Source organism: Eptesicus fuscus, chromosome 18 (genome assembly GCF_027574615.1).
Source record: "Eptesicus fuscus isolate TK198812 chromosome 18, DD_ASM_mEF_20220401, whole genome shotgun sequence".
NCBI classification, from domain to species: domain Eukaryota; kingdom Metazoa; phylum Chordata; class Mammalia; order Chiroptera; family Vespertilionidae; genus Eptesicus; species Eptesicus fuscus.
This window is the reverse complement of record NC_072490.1, coordinates 2,686,217-2,709,064: the sequence shown is the minus strand read 5'-3', so window position 1 is coordinate 2,709,064 and position 22,848 is coordinate 2,686,217. Positions and strand designations below refer to the sequence as shown.

At 47.8% G+C, this 22,848-nt stretch overlaps 1 protein-coding gene and 1 long non-coding RNA gene across 2 annotated transcripts in view; both read right to left on the bottom strand.

The window, feature by feature from the left end:
* RAD54L2 (RAD54 like 2) overlaps positions 1–18,852 on the bottom strand; it is a 50,135-nt gene extending 31,283 nt beyond the window's left edge. The window contains exons 1-2 of the mRNA XM_054729492.1: positions 18,655–18,852; positions 15,720–15,779 (exon numbers count right to left, since the gene is read on the bottom strand). The gene's annotated coding sequence lies outside the window, so the exon portion shown is untranslated. The remainder of the gene's footprint in view (positions 1–15,719; positions 15,780–18,654) is intronic.
* A 665-nt stretch (positions 18,853–19,517) lies between these two features.
* LOC129152176 (uncharacterized) lies at positions 19,518–20,515 on the bottom strand. Its single transcript, XR_008558916.1, has 2 exons — positions 20,458–20,515; positions 19,518–20,327 (listed from the first exon to the last, which is right to left on the bottom strand). It is a non-coding gene; the product is annotated as an uncharacterized LOC129152176 (long non-coding RNA).
* Positions 20,516–22,848: the final 2,333 nt, after the last annotated feature.

The following is a 22,848-nucleotide window of genomic DNA, read 5'->3' as shown; positions in this document are numbered from 1 at the left end:
GCCTCCTGCACAGTCCCCACTGGGGATGTGCCCGCAACCAAGGTACATGCCCTTGACCGGAATCGAATCTGGGACCCTTGAGTCCGCAGGCTGACGCTCCATCCACTGAGCCAAACCGGTTATGGCGAAAAAAGGAAATCTTAACATTTGCAATAGCATGGATGGACCTGGAGATATAATGCTAACCGAAAGAAGCCAATTAGAGAAAGACAAGTACCACTTAATTTCACTTATATGTGGAATCTAATGAATAAAATAAACTAACAAAATAGAAAGAGACTCATCGATACAGAGAATAGACTGACAGCTGTCAGAGGGAAAGGGGGTTGGGTGGCTGGGTGCAAAAGCAAAACAAAAAACCACAACTCAGACACAGACACAGGGAAAGAGGGCTGGGGGCAGTAGAAGAGGGTAAAGGGAGGATAAGTGGTGATGGAAGGACTTGCTTGGGGTGGTGAACACACAATTCAATATACAGGTGATGTATTGTGGAATTGTACACCTGAAACCTATTTAAATTTTATTAATCAATGTCATCCCAATAAATTCAATAATAATGAAAAAAGCTAAAAGTACAAACTCACTGAAACTGGAGCAAAGTCTTACCCTTACACTAAGTCTGTATGCCCCACACTGCAGTATGTAAAAGGTGTTGTGTAAAAGGCATTCAGTAAACATACTGGATGACAGGAAGAAAAAAAGGAGAAAGAAATGAGCTCTTGGTAGAACTCGATCCATGTGAACCCTGCTGCATCCCCAGTGAGGAGGGGCTCTGCCTCCAGCTCAGAGAGACCAGGAGAGTGATTATGGCAGTGCTGCGACGTAATGAGGACCTCTATTCCTACAAAACAAATCCTAGGAATCAAGTTCTATCTTAATGAAACTGGAGAACTAGCTATTTAAAGGAACTCTAGAGAGAACCACTTTAAAAAGCAAACATTTAATCCCCAAGCAATATGTTAATATCTACAGCTTAATATAGTGGGTCCCTAAAAGAAGACTATAATTATAAAGAAACCCACAGCCAATCCCAGGCCAGCCCCTCACAGCAATCTTGAGAGTGAAGAAAAAGGCTCTACTGCCCTAGGTAAGTTCAAAGACAAGGACAACTGTCTATAGAGTGGTGCCTGCCCAGGAATCAGGGGAGTTGATCATGAGGGCATAGTCCTTAGACATACCCTAGGGGGGTGGGGATACACAGGAGAAACACACACACACAGCCTGTGCTCACAAAGCAGACCATGCTTGGAGAGTCCCTATTGAAATCATAAAACTGCAGGCGCGCCCGGCCTCTCCACAGCAGGGCAGCCCTTGCAATTTCAGGGATGTCTTTGTGGTCCTTGGCAGCATCTCGATCCTGCCTTTGATATAAAACAATCCATTCCAAACTGCCATGTCCTCGTTGATTTTTGTGACCTTCAGTAGTATATTGTTTCTTCAAACAATCTCAAAGCAATTCCCACGGCAGTGCCACTCACACTTTTTTTCCATTAAGAATATAAACAGCCCAGCTGGTGTGGCTCAGTGGTTGAGTGTCAACCTATGAACCAGGAGGGCAAAGTTCAACTTCCAGACAGGGCACATGCCCGTGTTGCGGGCTCGATCGCAGTAGGATCGTGCAGGAGGCAGCCCATCAAATCTCTCTCATCATTGATGTTTCTCTCTCCCTCCCTTCCTCTCTGAAATCAATAGGGAAGGGGGGTTGAGTGGCTGGGTGAAAAAGTAAAATAAATAAATCATATATATATGAACAAAACCATGCATTTATGCTAATTTACAAGGGGGAAAAGTCTTTTAAGAGCATGAAAAGCATTCAGTCCAAAACTTTAGGCAACACCCCTTTAAAAAACCCTTTAGTCAAAGATGCGGGGGGGGGGGGAGTTCAGTCCATATATAGTCCTCTCTGGGTACCCACAAGATCCTTCCAGTCTGTGAGATATCCACTGGAGTGGATCTCTCCTGTGCAAGACAAAGGCCTGATGTGTAGTTCAAACTTCCATGTAGCCCAAATGCCTTCTGATGATCAGTTACTTAAAAACACATTTTACACACACAAAGCAGCCACAGAACTCAACTCCCACAGCTCAAAATATTTGACTTGGAAATCTAATGAGACTTTTGGTAATTTGGAACTTAAGACAAAATAAGGAGGGAAAGGTAAACAAACATTCAGGACTCTAAGGAGCCGGGCCACAGGAGACAGCGCTCTCCAGTCTCCAGGTACCACAAAGAAAGAGAAAGTGGCATTTTAAAATGTAGCAGAGAACCATGTTACATGAACATCAAAAAATATTTGGACAGTCCATGCCATACTCCAATAAAAAAACTACAAGATCAATTTGATATAAAAATAGTATACACACGTTATTTTATAAATGTAATTAACCATCAAGGGCAAACTTTCTCAATGACTTAAGTTAATTCTACATTTGCAAAGTCAAATTTTACTTTTACCACTGGATCTTGGCCTTTAAAATGGCCAAGGGCTGAGGTTCCCTGCGTCCCCCCCTCAAAGATCCCTGGCTTAGGTCACTGGCCAGACATCCCGCAGGGTCAGTCCCAGGGGTTGAGTACGTAGGAGTAAAGCTCTAGAAGGCCACTACTAAGGGGAGCAAATAAAAGACTCACTTCATTCTCCATGGAATAAGCTGGAAAAAGGAGGGGGATGGTGTATGGGGAGAGGAACTGGGAGGAGAGAAGGAACAATTGAGTTGGAAGATATGAGCTAAAGCAGGGATGGCAGCTTTGGCTATGAGAAGCCTATGACATAGCCACTACTCCCCAGAGAAATCGGGGCTCTGAAAAATTCTCTCTCTCTCTACACACACACACACACACACACACACACACACACACACACACACACGTACGTTAAAACATCAGCTCAGAGTAATGTGAGTGAGGGCGGTAAAAAAAAAAAAGGTTCCCAGATCTCTGAATACAGGGACTGAAACAAGAGGAAAAGCAATTGGGTGAGTATGTACCTCTCAGCTTGGGAGCCCTGTGTCTCTTTCCACACAGCTCCGCTTCATACAGAGAGAAGGAGCCACACGGCAGGGCATGGATGGCCACTTCCTAGGCTTCCTGGAGCCTAAGCCAGCCCCGAGTCCAGAGCCGCCTAAAAGCAGGTCAGGTCTATCTACTAGATGGTGAGACTGAGGCTTGGAGAACAGCCCAATCATGCTCCAGTGCCACCCCTCCCACGCCGTCCCCACCACTTCAGCTCCCCGACCTCACAGCCTCTTCCCAAAGCCCAAGCCTGCGAGGCCCCTCCCCTCCTGAGTGTTCTTGTGGGCACAGAGCCACGGAGCTCAGTCTGGGCGCCTGCAAACCCAGACAAACACAAGCTGTGCACAGAGGGGATGGTGCCCTGATAACTCTGCAGTTAGCATGAACTTTGGTAAAGACTTCTCTGTATCTAGTCAACCTACTCACGAGACACAATCCTGAAAAGTTCTATGCAAACAGCATTTCAACAAATCAAAGCTTTTATAGCAGGGACCCCACGTGATGCTTCTATAATACAACTCGTAACCACTAATTTTCTGAGTCGATGAGGATCACTTTAGATTTTCATTTTTTCTTTTAAAATAGCTATACCTCGAAGGCTGTATAGTGAGTGTGGTCCTTTCTAAATTGGATGACTACTCCTTTTGTGATATGTACTGTTATATTGTCAAATATTTTACAGGGAAATGTCTCTACTAATGTCATTTTATTGTATGGTTACTCAAGCTTTTCACTTTGGCTCTGCCAGTGACTTGGACACTCTCTATATTTAGCTCCTTAAAGACATAGGTAAGCGCTGGCTCCACTTCTCCCAGTTCTAACATGAAAGGCAATGCTAGTCAGGTGCAGCCTCCTTAAGATACCCAGGGTACAAGACACAAATATATTTGGTATCCTTCCTCCCCCAACCCTCTAAAAAAATCAATTAAAAAAAGAAAAGAAAAAAGCCACACACACACAAAAACCACCACCCCAAAACCTAAGATTAAAAAGGCTAATTAGCCTCCCAGCTCCCCCAGGCGCAGACAGGATGGCCTCCTGCTAGGGGGCAGGCCTCTCTCCCTGGTCCCCTGGGCCCGGGAACTGGGAACTGGAACCACCTGAGGCAAGTCTCAGGGGTTCTCTGTGGAAGGCTCTAGGTCTGATCAATGTCATAAACAAACAGCACCCCACAGGCAGGTGGAAATTAGACTCACCAGCTTGCCCTCCCTTCTTTGTGTAGATGTGGCCCAGTTCTGAACAGTCTTCTAAGGAGACTTACATAATCGATCCTAGATTACACGTTTCACTGGTATTTTATGGCCAAGGTTATCCAACCTGTGCCACGTTCGTAGGCTCTCACACACTGCAGCATGGTAGCAGGAAGGAGCTGAAGACTCAGACCACTGAACCAATCAGAGGTACTTAGGTCAACTTGCCCTGTAAGTCTCTCTGTAGTCTAACACTGGACCTAAACACTGAAGAGAACAGTGCCATCCGAATATTAGCGAAGATGAGTGAGAAAGAAAGTGTGCACTGACCTACAGCCAATTCAGTGAAGTAGAAAAAGGCTGCTTCGTTCAAACTGAGACTCCTACACTTTCTCTGGGGGAAGCATGTGGAGTCTAGACAAAACTCAGGCTATCGATTCAGCAAGTAAAAGGGGGACCTGCAGGAAAACCTCATTTCTGTGAACAGAAAATAATGGATCTAACCCTTGGGAAGAAGGGCTATCTGTCAAAGACTGGAACATGGCCTGTGTGCGTGCCACAGATAAATAAAGATGCTATTACATGGAGACAAGGCCAAATTTCATTACACCAAATGGGAGGCCCAGAGAACATAAGAATTCACACAGGGACCGTATGGCCAGGAGATGGAAGAGGGGGTGAAGGGCAATGGCCTGAAGAAATATTTGAAAGAAAAGTCTCTCATAGTTATTTTGGTGCTCAAGGACACTCATTCACCCTAGTCCAGGAAGGGGTACAGTCTGGGGCTGCACGGTTTCTCTCTGACCGGGTGAGGCTGCACCCTGGAATTAAACTCCCAACCTCTGCCTCATCAGCACTCACTATGCCAACTTACAACAGTCGGCGACCACCATCCACAACAGCCCAGTTGACTGACAGTGCCGAACATACCGGGCACCTGGAGACAACTGCAAAGCCCAGTGACTGCTCCGCAGGCCAGCTTTTAAGCGGGAAGGTTAATGGAGTTCCAATCTTCTGGTCTTTCAGTCACAAGCAGCTAGTAAACGTCTTAGGGCCTATTCTCAAGTGGACATGGTCGCAGCCCTGCAGCCAAAATAAAAGTGCCCCCAAGAGAGGAGCGCCCCTGCAGCGGCTCCGCGCACTTGAGAAGGCTCCGACTACACCGCACACTAACACCAGGACACAGGTGCCACGCAAAGCCCTGGAAGCCCACTAGCAACTGAGCCCATGATGTAACTTTGCTTTCCAAAAGTTGTCTTTCTCTGGGCTGCCTCTAACCTGGACAGGAAGTAACTAACTTTTAAGTAAGATCTGAAAGCAGCCACGGCATGTGGAGGGAATTATTTGGGAGGAACTTCAGTGAAAGAAAGGAGATCTTGATCTGTGGAGGACAAGCTGATACTCCGGGTACTCTACCAGCTGGTAACTAACCCCCCACATCTGGGCCTTTTCCAAGGTCGGGGAAGTCAACATTTTCATTACCTGCAGACTTAACAATCAGTTGAACCATCACAAAAAGTACTACCAAATGCTTTGGCCCAGAAAAGAGTTAAGAAGAAATAACCCTTCTCTGCAAAATGACAGAGCAGATGCTATGGTATCACTGCTACATTCTGATGATTTTTGATAAACACAGTGGGGACAGAGCGGAGTGGGGGGGACAGGCGTGGGGGACACGGAGAACATGACTTACAACAAACCAAGAGGTTCTTTTACCAAAGTGCACACTCTCTGTGCCCTGGCATAAAGAGGCTCTGAGATCTTGGATCAGACTGTTCTTGAAGCTTCAGGGAAGAACAGAGGTGATGACTGAGAACCAATACTTGGAAAGCTCTTACATTGTATGAAACCAGAACCATTACTTACGGCTGCAGCCTCCTAGGGAACTAACTAGTCAACAAAGAACACTGAACGGCAGTAGAGGTCAATTTTAAATAGGAGGGAAAAGATGGCTCAGCATAGAGAGCTCCAACATTTCAAGTGCCAAAATCAGAAAAAAAATTCAGGCTGTTTTTAATAAGTTACATCACTCACGTCAGAAATTGACTCATACCTACAAGTTATTAAAATTGACAAAACAGCTCATCAACTGTGGAAGATTTGGTGGTCTTTGGAACGTCTCCATCTACTAGTAGAATCACAGCTCCAAATATTCAGCTCAACAAAAACTTATTCAACAGCTACCTTCTACTGGGAACACAAAGGTAAAGAGCAAACAGGTCAGGTCAAGCATTAAGAGGAGTTCAGCCCTAGCTGGCTCAGTGGATGGAGTGCCAGCCTGTGGACTGAAAGGTCCCGGGTTCGATTCCGGTCAAGGCACATGTGCTGGTTGCAGGCTCGATCCCCAGCAGGGGGCATGCAGGAGATAGCCGATCAATGATTCTCTCTCATCACTGATGTTTCTCTCTCTCTCCCTTCCTCTCTGAAATCAATAAAAAAAGAGGAGTGCAGTCCAAAGTGAGTTTTGAAGAAAGAGTTGAACAGAGGTAATTGGCGGGGGGGACGATGACAGGAGACTAGCTGCGGACTGTGGAAGAGTTCGAAGACGGAGAACTCTATAAACAATGTTTCAGAGACAAGAAAGAGCAGAATGTGCTCAAGGAAACCCAAGATGTCTGTATTACTGCGGCCTAAAGGACCAGTGTCGGGAAGAGGAGAAGATAAGCCTGGAGAAGTCACAGGCCAAGGTCAGGGAGCACCCTGATACAGCTGGGGAGGCTGGCCTTTGCCTACGAGGAGGATCAGGAGTGACACGGTCAGACCTGTCTTTCATAAAGATCACGCTGCACCACAGCTATATGCTGTCTCACACGGTAAACAGACTCCAGCTCCTTTCTCAATGTAACGTGGGCAAGTCACTTAACCTCTCCCAGCCGGCGTCCTCACCTGTAAAACGGAGGTCCCCTACCTGCTTCTATGAAGAGGAGCAGGCGGTACGTGAGTAGAAGTGTAAGCTGTACTAGGACGGTACACAGCTCAGTGTTCAGCACGTTGTAAGTATTGAAAACATAGTCTGGAAGGAAAGCGTGCTCTGAGGCATGACGCAGATGGAATAGAGGAGACGGAACAGCAGCCAGTGAACAAGCCCGAGGAAAGGCCGGGTTTGCGAATGTAGGAGTAAAATATCAGGGCCGTGAAGTGCTGCTCTCCTAGCGGCCATGAGAAAAAGACACGTGGTTTCTCTTCCAGGTCCCCCTCCGGGGCCTTGGAGCTGCTGCCACCTCCTGCCGCACTGCTGAGAGACAGCGGGGAGGTCACGAGTGGGAGCTCTTTGGCATCAGAGGGCCCAGGTTAAGGGCTCCACTGAACTGGAGCAAACTGCTTGCCTCCTCCTCCTCTGGGTACTGACACCTACACTTCAGGGGTTGTGAGGGTTCACGCAACCTATGACCCGGCAACATAATAAGCACGCAGTAACGTAGCACAACGCAAACAAGTCCCACATGGATGTGAAACTTACTTTACAATGTCTCTCAGGAAAGCACTAAGCCTTCTCACAGCTCCAGCCCGTCTGGAACCTGGGAGCCGACACCCAGCACATCAGCATGCTCGCTCTCAGACAACTGAGGCTCTGCTTGGGGAGAGCTTGTTTTTATTTCCAGTATGTGTGTAACAACTTTCACCATATTATGCGCTATCTGGTTTCTAAACAAATAAAACCGGTTTTGGGGAGCTCATCTCTGGAGACAGCAACTGGGATACTGTACAGTTTTACTCAAAAGTTAAGTAAAAACTTGGCCCCAAGCCCAGAAAACAGGCATTCCTCCCAGACAAAACTGGATAAACCAAGCCTACAAACAATGAGTGGAGAAAACAGTCCAGCGGCAAGAGCCCACAGCCAGCCCACGCTGAAGGGCCCCCCGGTAGTCCGGAAGGGAACCAAGTAGGGCTCTGGAACGGATGGGTTCAGGTCTGAAGCAGTCGGGCGGGGCAGGAGTTAAGCGAGTGTAAGACACCAAAGTTACTAAATGAAAAGTATCTGGGACACAGATATTCTCCTCTTACGCCAGAGATAAGGTTTATGGAAGCAATAAGAACCAAGTGCTCTGCCCACATTAAGATTCAGACTCATTATGAGGAAGGCAGCTGGGGACATCGCCCGGGGAAGGAAGAGCATCAGCAGAGACAAAGTTTAAACACATTCCATGTGGAAGAGTAACAGTTCCCACTTCAACAGGCTACTTTGTTGATGCTGCTGTTTCAGATCCGATTTCTCATAAGGAATGTGTCATTAGGATACTTCACAAGGCATTATCTGCCACTTTTACTTATGAAATAGCTAGAGAAGTGAATCTTCAAGGGACAAAAACTTGCTAAAATGCCCTTGAAGTGGAATTGTTCTGTAAGATGCTGCCATAGCGCACATGGTTTTGATTTAAAAAAAAAAAAAAGATCAAAAAATAAAATAAATCAAGTTTTTTAAAATATATATATTTTATTGATTTTTTACAGACAGGAAGAGAGAGGGATAGAGAGCTAGAAACATCAATGAGAGAGAAACATCGATCAGCTGCCTCTTGCACACCTCCTACTGGTGATGTGCCCGCAACCAAGGTACATGCCCTTGACCGGAATCGAACCTGAGACCCTTGAGTCCGAAGGCCGACGCTCTATCCACTGAGCCAAACCGGTTTCGGCTAAATCAAGTTTTTTTTTTTTTTTTTTTTTATTAAATCAAGCTTTTAATACACAATCTGAAATAGCCACTGCAGAGTCAGTAGATGAAAAGCGAGTCCCCAGACTCACAGACGAGACAAGGTCACAGTCTCTCATGAAGGAATCTGGGCTGAGGCACCGTTTGGGTCAACTGGTGAATTCAAATTTGCCCTAAGCAGAGCATGCCAAACACACCCGGTGACGTTCATGAACACAGCCACCGACATGTGAAACAGATGACTCTGCCAAGGCGGCTCTGACCTGCCAGGGAAGGAAGAGCCTTTCTGAGAACACGGAGACAGCAGAGCAAATTTCAGGGGAAGATTTTTTTTTTTAAAGAATTGAACACTTCAAAATGGTGAAATGTATGGTAAGTGAATTATATTTCATAAGGAAGGAAAGAGAAAGTTAAACTACGACTCTATGGGACAGAGGAAATAATTTTGCCTGAAAAGGCTGGTGAAGGCTTCCCAGAGGCGGCGGTAGGCCTGACTGTCACAGGACAAACAGCTTTCCTTCAGGAGAGCGCGATGTCGCCACCCGGGAGAGGGAGGACTCATGCGGAAGTCAGTTCTGTGGGACCAGAGGCCAGGGAGTCAATGGGAAACCGACTGCAAGAGATGGGAAGTAGATGGGCCAGATCTTGATCCAGCAGTGCCCCGAGGACCTTGCTAAGGAGTCTGAACTTTGCTCTATACAAGGATTGGCAAATACGTGGCAGTTGGCACCACTTTTCCTGTCTGCCCGGCAGACATAACTATATGTCACTGAGCCTTTCTCTGCTGAGCTCAAGAGCTGACTTAATATGTCCACGCAATCCTCCCACAGTCCACGTGCCCCCAACAGGAGGAATCGCTAAAGGATCGCAAGCAGGGATGTAGCATCAGAAACTTGTTTGGGGAGCAGAACGGTGCTGTGGTTCCACATTTCTGAAACCATCTTCTCACAGCTGGTGGGCATTTCACGGGGCTCAGTGGCTGGAGTGCTGTTCCATACATTAAAGTGTTTCGGGTTCAATTCCCGGTCAGGGGAGAGGTTGTAGAAAGGCGCAGTTAGGAGGCAGGCAGAGAATCACCATAATGCAGAATCCTAGAAGTGAAGGTCAGTGTCTCCTTGGTTTTTTGTTTGTTTGTTAATCCTCACCCGAGCACATTTTTCCATTGACTTTTTTAAAAAGATATATTTTTATTGATTTGAGAGAGGAAGGGAGAGGGAGAAAGACAGAAACATCAATGATGAGAGAGAATCACTGATATGCTGCCTCCTGCACGCCCCACACTTCGGATCAAGCCCACACCCAGGCATGTGCCTTGACTGAGAATCGAATTGTGACCTCCTGGTTCATAGGTCATCGCTCAATCACTGAGCCACACTGGCTGGGCTATTTTCTTATTTTTTTTTTTAGAGTGGAAGGGAAGGGGAGAGACAGAGAGAGAGAAACATTTATGTGAGAGAGATACATTGATTAGTGGCCCCCGCACACACCTCCCCCAGGGCTAGGGACTGAGCCCGAAACCAAGGCTGTCTTGACTGCCTCCTCTTTAGCGAACACATACATGTTCAATAATATCTGCTGGGTGGGTGGATGAATGGATGGATGGAGACAAAGACCCCCAAAAAACGTTTGAGCCCCATTTAGGTGAACTACTTCGCTAAGCTCTTTATGTGCGAGTAAATAAGGTAGACTCACAACCCTGCGAGGCAGCATCACCGTGACTCTCCTCCCTACATGTCAAGATGAGAAAACAAGCTCTGAGCTGCCTGCCCAAGTTAAAGAGCAGTATCAGAGCTAGGACTGCAAATCAGGTCCTCACTATTAAGGAAACATTGTTAATTTTTACTAGGGTAGAAAATAGCAAGATAAATGTTTAAGGAAAAAAAAATGTTTTTATTAGACACACACACTAAGTGACAATGGCTGAGGTTAGCCAATAAGACATTTTTTAATAAGTGGGGAGGATAATTGAAAGAAAAAAATTGGGGAAATGTTGATAATTGTGGAAATTGGGTCCATGGGGCTCATGATACTATACTCCCTACTGTTGTATGTGTTTGAAATTGTCCATAATAATAAGTCTACTCATGTGCAGCTTCCCTCGCTGCAGAGATGGTAGGGAGTGGGGAGTTGGTCAAACCAAGGGAGAAAAAAACATCAAGGAAAACAATCTTTGTCCAGACAACAAGGAATTCACCTCAGAGATGGTGTGCAGGAGAAAAATAGGACCAGAAACCAGACCACAAAGAATCAAGAGACATAAAGCAGGTGGTAAGAAAATGGCAGTAAAAGCGCATTTTAGGTAAAAGAGACAGGGAGAGGAAGGCGGGGCCAGGCAGCACAGGAGGCCCAGAGCCAGCAGTCACTCTGGTTCTCCCTTGTATGCAGGTAAAAACAAAAAGGGGAGGGAAGAAAAAAAAAAAAAAAAGGGGGAGGGAAGGAGGATAGAAAGAAGCTAGAAGGAGAAACTGATTAACCAATCAATTGACCAATCAATTAATACTAGTATACATGAAATAAACACGACAAATGCTCATCCTCCTCAACGAGGAAATGTAAGTTATTAGTTATCTATGCTTCAAATTGGCAAAGATTAAAAATATTGATAATGTTCGGTGCTAGAGGAGAAATATAAATCGATACACTAATTATTGGGTAATATCTAGCAAACTTTTAAACCTGCTGTAGGAAATGGGAATCTGAGGGGCAGAGAGAGCTCAACTCAAGTGAGGCAGCGCAAACTGCTGGCAACCAAGACATCCCATTGTCCACAGCATAATCCTTGACACAGAAATTCCAGTTGCAGGATTTTATTCTAAGTATGTATACAAAGTGTAAAAATAGGTATACAATGTATAAAAAGAGGTATGCAAAGATACATATCTTCAAGGATGCTTGTAACTACAAATAAAACAAATGTCTATCACTAGGGACTAAAAAAATTTATGCAAGCACACAATGTAATACTATGTAACTATTAAAAGATAGGATTTTTTAAAAAAAGATATGATTGATATATGTCCTAAACTTGGGAAAATACAAAAGCATTAAGTGGGGGGCAAGGGGGGTGGGGAAGCAAGTTACATAGGAGTAGATACAAGGTGATTTCCATTTCTGCAAAGAGGATCTCTCTCCCCCCCCCCCCCCGCACACACACACACACACACACACACACACACACACACACACACACGTTAGCATACACAGTGGGGGGGAAATGTGGATAAATGCAGACCAAATTCTTAATAGTAGTTAACAATGAGACACTGAGCTGAAACCGGTTTGGCTCAGTGGATAGAGCGTCGGCCTTCGGACTCAAGGGTCCCAGGTTCGATTCCGGTCAAGGGCATGTACCTTGGTTGCGGGCACATCCCCAGTAGGGGGTGTGCAAGAGGCAGCTGATCGATGTTTCTCTCTCATTGATGTTTCTAACTCTCTATCCATCTCTCTTCCTCTCTGTAAAAAATCAATATATTAAAAAAAAAAACACAAAAAAACAATGACACACTGAATTACGGATTATTTTCCTTATAGATATTTCTGCTTATGTATAACTCTCATCGATGGTGCTCTAAAACCTTAACTGGGTGCTAATACCTCCAATGTGCCTAAGCTGACTAAAGTTGTCCATGTTTTTATTGCTTCTAATTTATACTGTAACAACTTCCTTCTCAACATCTCAACACTGCTGGCAAAAAGACTTCAGTTAACAGTTGCCTGCCACATTTAAAGTGCCTTACGCTTTGTCTGTGTCCTTTTATCTCATGTCAGTGTTTATCTTTAATGCAACTACAGTTACTGTCATGCTTTCCTCTCCTCAGCCTGTTACGTTTGTCATCTGCATGACGGAATACACTATGTAGCTTTGTTAAGTTTCCTCACATCTGGCCTTCAGTGGAATTTCTATGTGGTCTGATCAACCATAAAAATGAAATCAAAATAATTTAGGTAGTATATTCTCTCAAGTTATTTACCACTAAGAACTGGCAGCCGAAACCGGTTTGGCTCAGTGGATAGAGCGTCGGCCTGCGGACTGAAGGGTCCCGGGTTCGATTGCGGTCAAGGGCATGTACCTTGGTTGCGGGCACATCCCCAGTGGGGAGTGTGCAGGAGGCAGCTGATCGATGTTTCTCTCTCATCGATGTTTCTAACTCTCTATCCCTCTCTCTTCCTCTCTGTGAAAAATCAATAAAATATATTTTTTTTAAAAAAAAAGAACTGGCATAATTCCAGAACTTCTAGGTTAATAACTCAGAACACACAGCCTCCTAACAGAATATACCAGTTTCAGAGTTAGCACAATATTAGGCTGAGCAAAAAAACTAGTAATAAGTTCAAATTCCTAAATAAAGTTTGGGCAAATAATCTTATAGTATCCTGAATACGACGACAGTGAACTCAGATGAGTCTCCAAAAGGTCCATCAGCCGACAAAAGTCGCAACATCCTAGTGTTGAATCCACTACGCACTCCAGGGCTGGCCAGTGTTTGTCTGGAGACCTTGTGGCCCAAACTGACGTAGTCCCTCGTCTTCACACGAGGACGAAGTGCGCAAATGAGGAAGCAGTGGAAGATCTGGATGACGCCAATGAAGAACTGCTACATTCTCTTCCAAAGGGAACTTCTGCAAGACCCAGAGGGCAAGGAATAGCCCCTGGCCTCAAAACCATGGACCTATGAAATGAGCAATACATTTTCCCAGCCAATTAAATACTGCTTTTAGCACCTGGAGACAGGAAGGCAGAGGAACGCTGTCTTTGGGAATACGAAGATCAGACACGGCCATGCAATCAGAACTGCCATTAGACCACCAGCTCCGCAGGGATGACCTCCTGCCATTTCCTGTGCTGCGGTCTTTCATCTGTTCAACAACCAACATTCACTGAGCAGCTACTCTGTGTCAGAAGTGGTTAGGCACTGGATATGAAAATAAATAAGACAAAGTCCTGCCCTCAAGTAGGTCACAACCTAGGCATGGAAAACATAAAAATACTACAAGTTAAGAGTATAGTGTGATTATGAAAAAAAGCTGACCGACCACAAAGGAGAGGTTTTCAGCTTAGTCTGAAAAGAAGCAAGGGAGGCTTTGAGGAGATGGTAGTGCCTGAAGTCCCGGTCAATTCAAGCCTGAGTCAGACGGGCATGCTGGGACCTTCCAGGAGTTTACTGTGGAGCCTTAAGGGCCAGAGGAATTGTGGCTGAGGAGGGACCAGACCAGAAGACACCAAAGAGGCCAGGTCATAAAGGTCCTTGTGAGATGCTGACATAGAGACACACGAGGAGCTATATGTTCACAGTATTTCAAGGCCAGAGGAATATTTACTTTTAACTGGAGTTAAAGACCACCTAGTACAGAGGCTGATTTGACTGAGGAAGACTAGAAGAGATTTAGAGCCAGTTATTTTGAATCCCTTATTTTTCTCTTGCCTTTTTTCCCCCCTCTCACAGGGAAAAAATAAACCTGAACAAGTCTATAACAAAACTGTGAACCTTCTGTTCATCAAAAATATTTCTGAACAGAGTGCTAGATTCTATCAAAGTAGCTCAAATTAGAGAAAGACGACATCTGGAGACTTTCCAACATGTGGCACCCTCCAGGCAAAAAGACTAAAGTCAAGTCTCTGATGGCAATAGAAGCTAGAGAAACATCCAAAATAGGGGCCACACAGACACAATGCTGCTTGGCATACCCTCGCACTCTGCCAATGGGAATGCCCACTGTTCCCCAAACAAGGACATGCCAAACAGTTACGTCTGGCTTTTCCATAGGAACTTCCAGGAAAAAAACCTCCCAGTGCCAGGAATAACCCTGGACTTTATAGTGTGGACTCTTGCCCACCGTGTACCTTGACAATTCTCTCACCTGCCCAGGGTGCCAACGGGTGAACACAGTAGGCTGCCTCCCTCACCAGACAAGGAAACTGAGCCCCTCATCCATGTACAGGACTCAGCTACACTCCTACTACTAGGACCACTGAGAACAGTGCCCCTATCAATCACTCGCTACAGTAACTCCTAGCAGCAAGCCCTGACCCCCACGAAGCCCCAGGCCCTCATCTCCAGTCCTCACCACAACCTACAGAGAAGGTTATATTAGCCCCATTTTACAGATGAGAAAACAATAAATAAAAAACAAGGCTGAGAGAGGTTACCAGCTTACCCAGTTCAAAAAGCAAGCAAGAGTTAGAGGTGGATAACTCCAAAGACCATGGTCTTCCCACTGTACTAAGCACCTTAGAAGTTTCCTAATAAAATAAAACCTCTAAGCCTTCTTTCAAGAAGTTTCTCAAGTTCATCCATTTGAGCAAGAGATAGACATAGACAAATCATTTCCTTGAGTAATCACTTTGCCTTCAAAGCAATAAATAAACCAGAAAGCTAAATAAATAAACCAGTTTTTATTTTCTTAGAGATATTTCAAAGAATGTATTTATTGCCCTGGCCAGTGTGGTTCAACTTGTTGAAAGCTGTCCCATGCACCAAGGGGTCGCCGGTTCAATTCCTGGTCAGGGCACATGCCAAGGTTGCAGGCTCAATCCCCAGTAGGGGGCCTGTGGGAGGCAACCCAATCTGTTTCTCTCTCATATCAATGTTTCTCTCTCTCTTTCCCCCCTCCCTTCCTCTCTGTAAAATCAATAAAATCATATATATTTTTAAAAGAATGTATTTATCTAATTGCTTTCATTTTAAATTACTTCATTTATTTTTGGCCAAATATAGAGGAGAGAGTTAAAGAGAGCAAAGGACAAAATTCCATTTTACTAAATCAGAATAGAGATTACAATTAAAGCAAAAAAACTATTCAAATATAATTTACATTCTATTTTATGCAGTACAAATTAAGAGGCGATTTCAAAAAGAGTGTCTTACCTCAATCTTATTCTTCCTGTTCTAGGGGCCAGCACTCCAAGTGATCAGCAAACTCCCAGCCTACATACAGTGAACCAGACAATGGGGTGAGCGACGCCTTGGTGCTCCCAAAACCCCAGTGGGAAGGAAAGTGGGCCGGCTTCTGGGGAACCTGAGCACACACACACAGTATCTGTACATCATCCTCATCCAGACACACCGAAACAAAATGTTTACCTGGTGGTCTGTCCACAGGAGCACTAAGTTCCCAGGTGGACTTAAATAAAACAGTGCAAAAACAATCCCATGCCAAGTGAACACATTATAGCTAATCTTTTCTATGGAAATATATGAAGATAATCAATGTCACTCATCAAAGTCAATCCTTTATAAAAACCTTATTCACCGGCTTTACTGATCAGAAGCTTGATATACCTGAATCGCTTCTTCCTTCTGAGACCTACAGCCACTTCTGAACTAAGAACTACTACTATTAAAATGTCAAAAATATCACCATTGTGAAGGTGCCCACCCCAGTGCCTGGCATAACTCAACAGATATTGGTTTATGAAAGAATGAATTTCTTAAGACAGAAAATTTCAGAGAGACAAAGAATACAATGGGCCCTAACCGGTTTGGCTCAGTGGATAGAGCCTAGGCCTGCGGACTGAAGGGTCCCGGTTCGATTCCGGTCAAGGGCATGTACCTTGGTTTCGGGCACATCCCCAGTAGGGAGTGTGCAAGAGGCAGCTGAATCGATGTTTCTTTCTCATCGATGTTTCTAACTCTCTATCCCTCTCCTTCCTCTCTGTAAAAAAATCAATAAAATATATATTTTTTTAAAAAAGAATACAATTGAAGGAACATGCTTTTTTTTTTTAATTAAGGGGAAAACAATCCCCAGAACTACCAATGTAACTACAAACAGCCAAAATTACCTCACATCTCCCCTGAGAATGTCCGAGTATACTAGACTCCAGCTAGCAGTACCTCCTAGCACTAAATAAGCTCGCAGTGCTGTGATTCTGATCCTGTTTTTTCCACGTGGGGGTTGCCATCTCATCCATGGACAAGACACCAACTTCTGCATGAAGACTCCCTCCAGAGCGCTGTGCACAGCTGCTGGCCTGCCAACTGGAGTTTGCACACTCAGTGATGAAGAAGAGACACCCTTTACGGACTAAATTCACTGAACACAGGTGACTCTTCCAGGGAGGATGAAGTCCTGTGAGAGCTGACAGTCAAGACTTAACAAATTCGCCCGGCTGGTGTGGCTCAGTGGGTGAGTGCTGTCCATTGAACCAGGCGGTCACAGTTCCATTCCCAGACAGGGCACAGGCCGAGGTTTCCAGATTGATCCCCAGTAGGGGGCGTGCAGGAGGCAGCGGATCAATGATTCTCATCATGGATATTTCTATCCCTCTCTCTGAAATCAATTTTTTTAAAAAAGATCTAACAGGTTCAACATAATGACTTCATAAGAAAAAGTAAAGTTCCATGAGTGTAGGGCTATAAAGAATTAAAAAAATTTTTATTGAATTAATTGGGCGACATCGGTGAATAAGACTACATAGGTTTCAAGTGTCCAGTTCTGTAACGAATCCTCTGTCTATGGCATGGCGTGTTCACCACCTGTCAAGTCTCCTTCCGTCACCGCATATGGGACCCATACAAGAACTTTTAACATAAACTGCTCAAGTTTTCACATCCCTCTCCGGAGCTGCCCACAGGAAGCCATGACACCGAAGTGAAAACAAGCCTAGATTGAGATTTCTAAAAACTGGACTGAAAAAAACACACACAAACCTCCCTAGAATGTACATATACTGGGGGGGGTCTACGTTTGCCTATCGTTACAAACCACAGCCACAGGGCTGCAAAGCAAGTATGAGTCACGATTCACACACAAAGGAGGACAAGACAGGCGCGGAGGAGAGCTCTGAACCCACACGCCCCGAAGACGTGCTTGGCTCCGAACCCGTCCGCGATCGCTCCCATCCGGGCCCGGGGTAAGAGGGGGTGGGCCGCACGGTGCTCTCCTCGGGAGCAAACTCCTTCAAACCCCCAGACGCCCCTCGCAGCCCATCACCCAGCGCAGCCCGCCCCGTCCGCCAGCCGCACGGGGATGGAGGCTCACAGGCCGGAGTCGCCCGCGCCCCCGCAGCCAGAGGTCAGCCTCCGTGCGCCTCCCGCGTGCCGCTCCCGGCCCGCGCCGCCAGGGCCCACCCGGAGCCAAGGCTCCAATCTCAGCAGCCCCCCGCCTCCCCGCCCGCAGCCTCACCCTGACGCCCAGGGAGCCCACACGCCAGCGCCAGGGACCCTCCTACGACACCCCCCGCCTGGGGACCAGGCAACGACGGGCTGCCCCCGGGCCGCGGAGGGAGAATCCAGCTCTTGGCTCTCCAGCTCTTGGCTCAACCCCCGGGGCCCAGCGGGGCTCGGCCTTTCCAGGAACTAACCGCCGGTAACCTCGGGGAAGCTGAACTCTCCGCGCCTCTCCTCCCCGCAGACCCCGCTCGGCCAAGTTTCCCGACCTCGGGGAGCGGGGGCGGGGGAGACGGACGCGCCGCGCCTCGGGGTCCGCGCCCCCAGAGGGCCCCGGAATTCCGAACGCGAACCCCGCGTTCGCCCCACAATGGCCGGCCTCCAGGGCGTCTGCCCCGGGCGCTGGGAGCGAGCGCCGCCGGGGCTAAGCCTCCGCGCCCCTGTGCCTCCCTCCCCCGCTACAAACCCCGAACATCCAGCCGCCGGGCCCGGGGCGAAGCGAAGGTCCCCCCCAGCCTCCGGCCCCGGAGTTTCCCGGGTCGGACCCAGCGCCCCAAGGCCCGGGCCGCCGGGACCGGCTGGCTGGCTGTCCCAGGCCGCCGGGCGCCGGGCCCGGGCCGGGTCCCCTCCGGGCCCCATTGTTGCGGGTCCCGGCGGCCGAGCGGGGAGCGGGGCCGGCAGCGGCACTCACCTCCGGCGCCGCGGCTCCGGGCCGCGCCGGGCCGGGCAGGGCCTCGCGCCTCGCGTTCCGCGGCGCCCGCCTCGGCGGGGTCCGGGCGGCAGGGGCGGGGGTGGCGGCCGAGGCGGGAAGCAGCCGGCCAGGCCCGGGCGCCGCGCACTGGCTCCGGCCGAGCGCCTGGCTTCTCTGGTGGCGGCGGCGCTCGCAGCCTCCGCTCGCGGTCCGCGCCTGAAAGCGTCCCCCCCCCGAGGCCCGCGCGCCCGGCTGCCCGGCCGGGAACACACGCCGCCGAGAGGAACGTTCCGCCGGGAGCGGGCGGCGGCCGTCCTACCCTCGCGCCGGGAATGGTGAAAATTAGGTGATGGAAGTAGAAGTGTGTGTTCCCAAACTGTCCACAAGGCTAGACCTGCCGAGTGGCCAAGAGAACTCAGGCAAGAAAAAGAAAGAAAAGATCCAAATTGGAAAGGAAGACGTAAAATGATTTCTGTTCCCAGGTGACATACTCTCTTACATGTAGAAATCTCTCAAGATTCCACACACGAAAAAAGGTAGAGCTAATAAATTAATTCAGCGAAGTTGCAGGATACACAACCAACACACTTAGTTGCATTTCTACACACCGACACTTGAGTGGAGCCGCGATCCCTCCCCGCACAGCGCTGTCTAAACCACAGATGCCCGTGTCGGGAGGGCGGGCGGGCGGCGCACAATCCCGGGCCGGGATCCCCCCCGCCCTCCCGCCCCCGGGGATGGTCCAGGGCCGGTCCGAGGGAAAGGGTTTGCACCCCGCCAGCCACCAGAGAGGCGCGCTGGCCACTCGGCGCTTCCGCGTGTTGTAGTGTAACCCCCATCTTACAAAGGACGCCTCAAAAAAGTCCAATTATGGAGTCATTTATTAAAGGCAGGTGGCATAAGAGGGGCTAAAGCTCCAAATCTCGAAGCCCCAAACAGCTCGCCACGTCTGGCTTATATCGGCAGACTATCACAAAGGTATCGATTACATCTTTGGGTCTGGAATGAGGAACCTGTTTCAGGATTTTACAGAAGTGAAACTGAGCAAGTTAGTAATCTGAAGTATCTACGAATCACTGAATCAACAGAAACACATTATCTGGGACGGACCACCTGGACAATTTAGAATAATTGTGCTGTCCAGATTCTGGGATCACTGAGTCAACAGGAATGCACTATCTGTAGCTACTAAGGCAATTTAGGATAATTGAACTGTCTTGGGTCCCAGGAATGTGCTTGGATGACCAGTGAGATCACAATCAATGGGATATTCAAACCGCTATCAGGGGAGCATTCAATCATACATAAGTTCAGAAAATCAAAATAACTTTTAAGTGAGTACAGAATCCAAAACAGCAGTTTCTTCCTGAGATGATTGCTACCATACTTCACGTGGAGCCTCGGTTCCTCCTCGTGGCTCCCTTGGGGGTGACCTTGAGGGTAACCTTGAGGGCTCCTTAGGATTGAATGAGTTGATGGACGTGCCTGGCGTGGAGAAATGGGGCTCAGCGTTGGGGCAAGGCCATTGCTGATGCTACCAATGGTTACTGCCACCATCGCTTCCTGCAGAGGCCAGCACCGCCCTCGGGCCCCTGAAATGGGTCGCACCACGTAACTCCGGTTTCCCAGCCCCTGTCCCGTTTCCTGTTGACTGAAGCGGTCTTCGGAATTCCCTGGAAAAGAAGCGGCACAAGAAAAGCTTTCTTGATCACTGACACGTAAGGGGAGACTAAGGGCGCAGGTTCTGCTTCCTCAAGTTGGCAATTGCTGCCACGTGGGCTCCAGGGAAGGAGAAGAGCTTACTGAGTCCGCTTGTCTCCACCACCAGGCCAGGTTTTCCTCCTCTTCCTCCTCCTTCTCCGCCTCCTCCTCCTCCTCCTCCTCCTTCTCCTCCTCCTCCTCTGAGTGAACACTGGCCAGATGAAGAAAACATTCTGACAGCGGATTTTTTATAAAAGGTTTTGCTTTCCTCATAAAATCAGTGGCTTAAAAAAATTCCTTTCTTCTCCCCACCTCCCTTTTCTTCTGGGCCTTCACACCTCTAGACATCAGACATACCTAGCAAATCTATTATATATAATCGGCTAAGTGACCTGCCATCCCGCCGACAGGCCGGTAGGTATGACGCCCACTGACCACTAGGAGGCAGATGCTCAACGCAGGAGCTGCCGAGGGACAGCAACTTTGCAGAGTGCCCTCTCGCACTCCGGGACCGCTGGGGGATGTCGCACTGTGGTTTTGGCCGGATCCCCGCAGGCCAGGCGGAGGGACCCACCTGCCAAAGGGACCCGCTCACTCTGCAGATGCCCTTTGAGCCCCGGTGCAGCCCCAGGTGCAGCTGGCCGGGGAGGGACAGAGGGAGGTTGGCTCCAGGGGGTGTCCCACCCATCTCGCCCAGGCCCACCCCACTGGCCACCTTCTAATTAATTTCCTTTCAGTGTGCATGAATCCATGCACCGGGCCTCTAGTTAAGATATAAAATGGCAAGTGTTCCAAACGAGCAATGGAAAGAGATCTGCAGAAGGTGCTACCAAAAAGGATCATAGCTTTCGGTGTTCTCAAATGTTCCATTCTCACTTAGTCCCTTGGTTCCTGAGACCCGGGAGGGCTTAGCTTGCTCCTCAGTCCTCACTGGTCTGAAAAGACTTCACAGAAAGGTTCGCTTCTGTCCGTCACTGTGTCTCACTCGTGGACTGCCCTGTGGATTGTCCTCTGGAAGTAAGGAATGGGCCCCGCCCAGCTATAGTCATTTTGGTAACCACCCAGAAATGGCAGGCTCATGGGTTAAAAAGCAGCGCGCCCAAAACCTCCAGAGGTTCTCTGCTCCCTCAGGCAAGGGACTTCATCTTATGCAACGGAACAAGTGTTGCTAAAGAAAGGCGTTTGAGGGTAAGGAGGCCTTGAAGCGCAGAACAGCGTGGGAACGGCCAGGGATGTAGGAAAGAAAGAGGTAGTCCTGGCTGGGCTTCGGGGTTAGCTGGGAAGGCCGGGATGGGTCATTTCTGGACTCTCACGGTAACTCCTGAAAGCCCAGTCAGGGACCACGCCTAGATCACTTGAGAGCCAAAAGTTTGAATGGCTCAGGCTCCATTTAACCAACCCTGTTAGGGCTGAGAGAAATGTGAGGGGCCCTGGGCTTCAGGGCCATGATGATATGCACACTCTCCTCTCACATGGATACTCCCAGAGGCAGGGTTGTCTTCTCCCCTCTCCCCAACCCCGCAGAGAGGAAGGGAGAGGGAGAGAGAGAGAAACATCAATGATGAGAGAGAATCATTGATTGGCTGCCTCCTGCACGCCCCCTACTGGGGACTGAGCCCGCAACCCAGGCATGTGTCCTTGACCGGAATTGAACCTGGGACCCTTCAGTCCTCGGCCTGATGCTCTATCCACTGAGCCAAATCGGCTAAGGCAGGGTTGTCTTTCATGATAAAAACACTCAGCATGCCCTACCGGGTTTGGCCCAGTGGATAGAGCGTCAGCCTGCGGACTGAAGGGTCCCAGGTTCAATTCCGGTCAAAGGCACATGCCTGGGTTGCAGGGGCTTGATCCCAGTAGGGGGCGTGCAGGAGGCAGCCAATCAATGATTCTCTCTGATCATTGATGTTTTTCTCTCTCTCCCTCTCCATTCCTCTCTGAAATCAATAAAAGATATATTTAAAAAAAAAACACACACACAAAAAAAACAACAGCACACTAGAAAGAAAAGGAACCTCCTTAACATCATTAAAGATTAACAAAAAAATCAACAACTAACATTGTACTCAATGGTGAAATATCGCAAGTTTTGAAAGCTTTCTCCTTAAGACCAGGAATGAGACCAAGATGCCTTTTACTACTGCTATTTAACATTCCCTTTCACCACTGCTATTTAACATTACACTGGAAGTTCTAGCCAGAGCAATTAGGCAAGAAAACAATGAAAGGCAACCAAATTGGCCCTTTTGTGATAAAAACAAGACACTCAACAAATAGGAGACTGCTCCAACATGATAAAGGCCCTCTATGAGAAGCCATAGCTAACACCATATTCAATGACATGACAAAAAACTGAAACGTTTTCCTCTAAGGCCAGGAATAAGACAAGAGATCCACTCTTACACTTCTATTCCACACGGAACTGAAAGTCCTAGCCAGAGAAATTAGGCAAGAAAAAGAAAAGATATCCAAATTGGAATGGAAGAAGTAAAATTA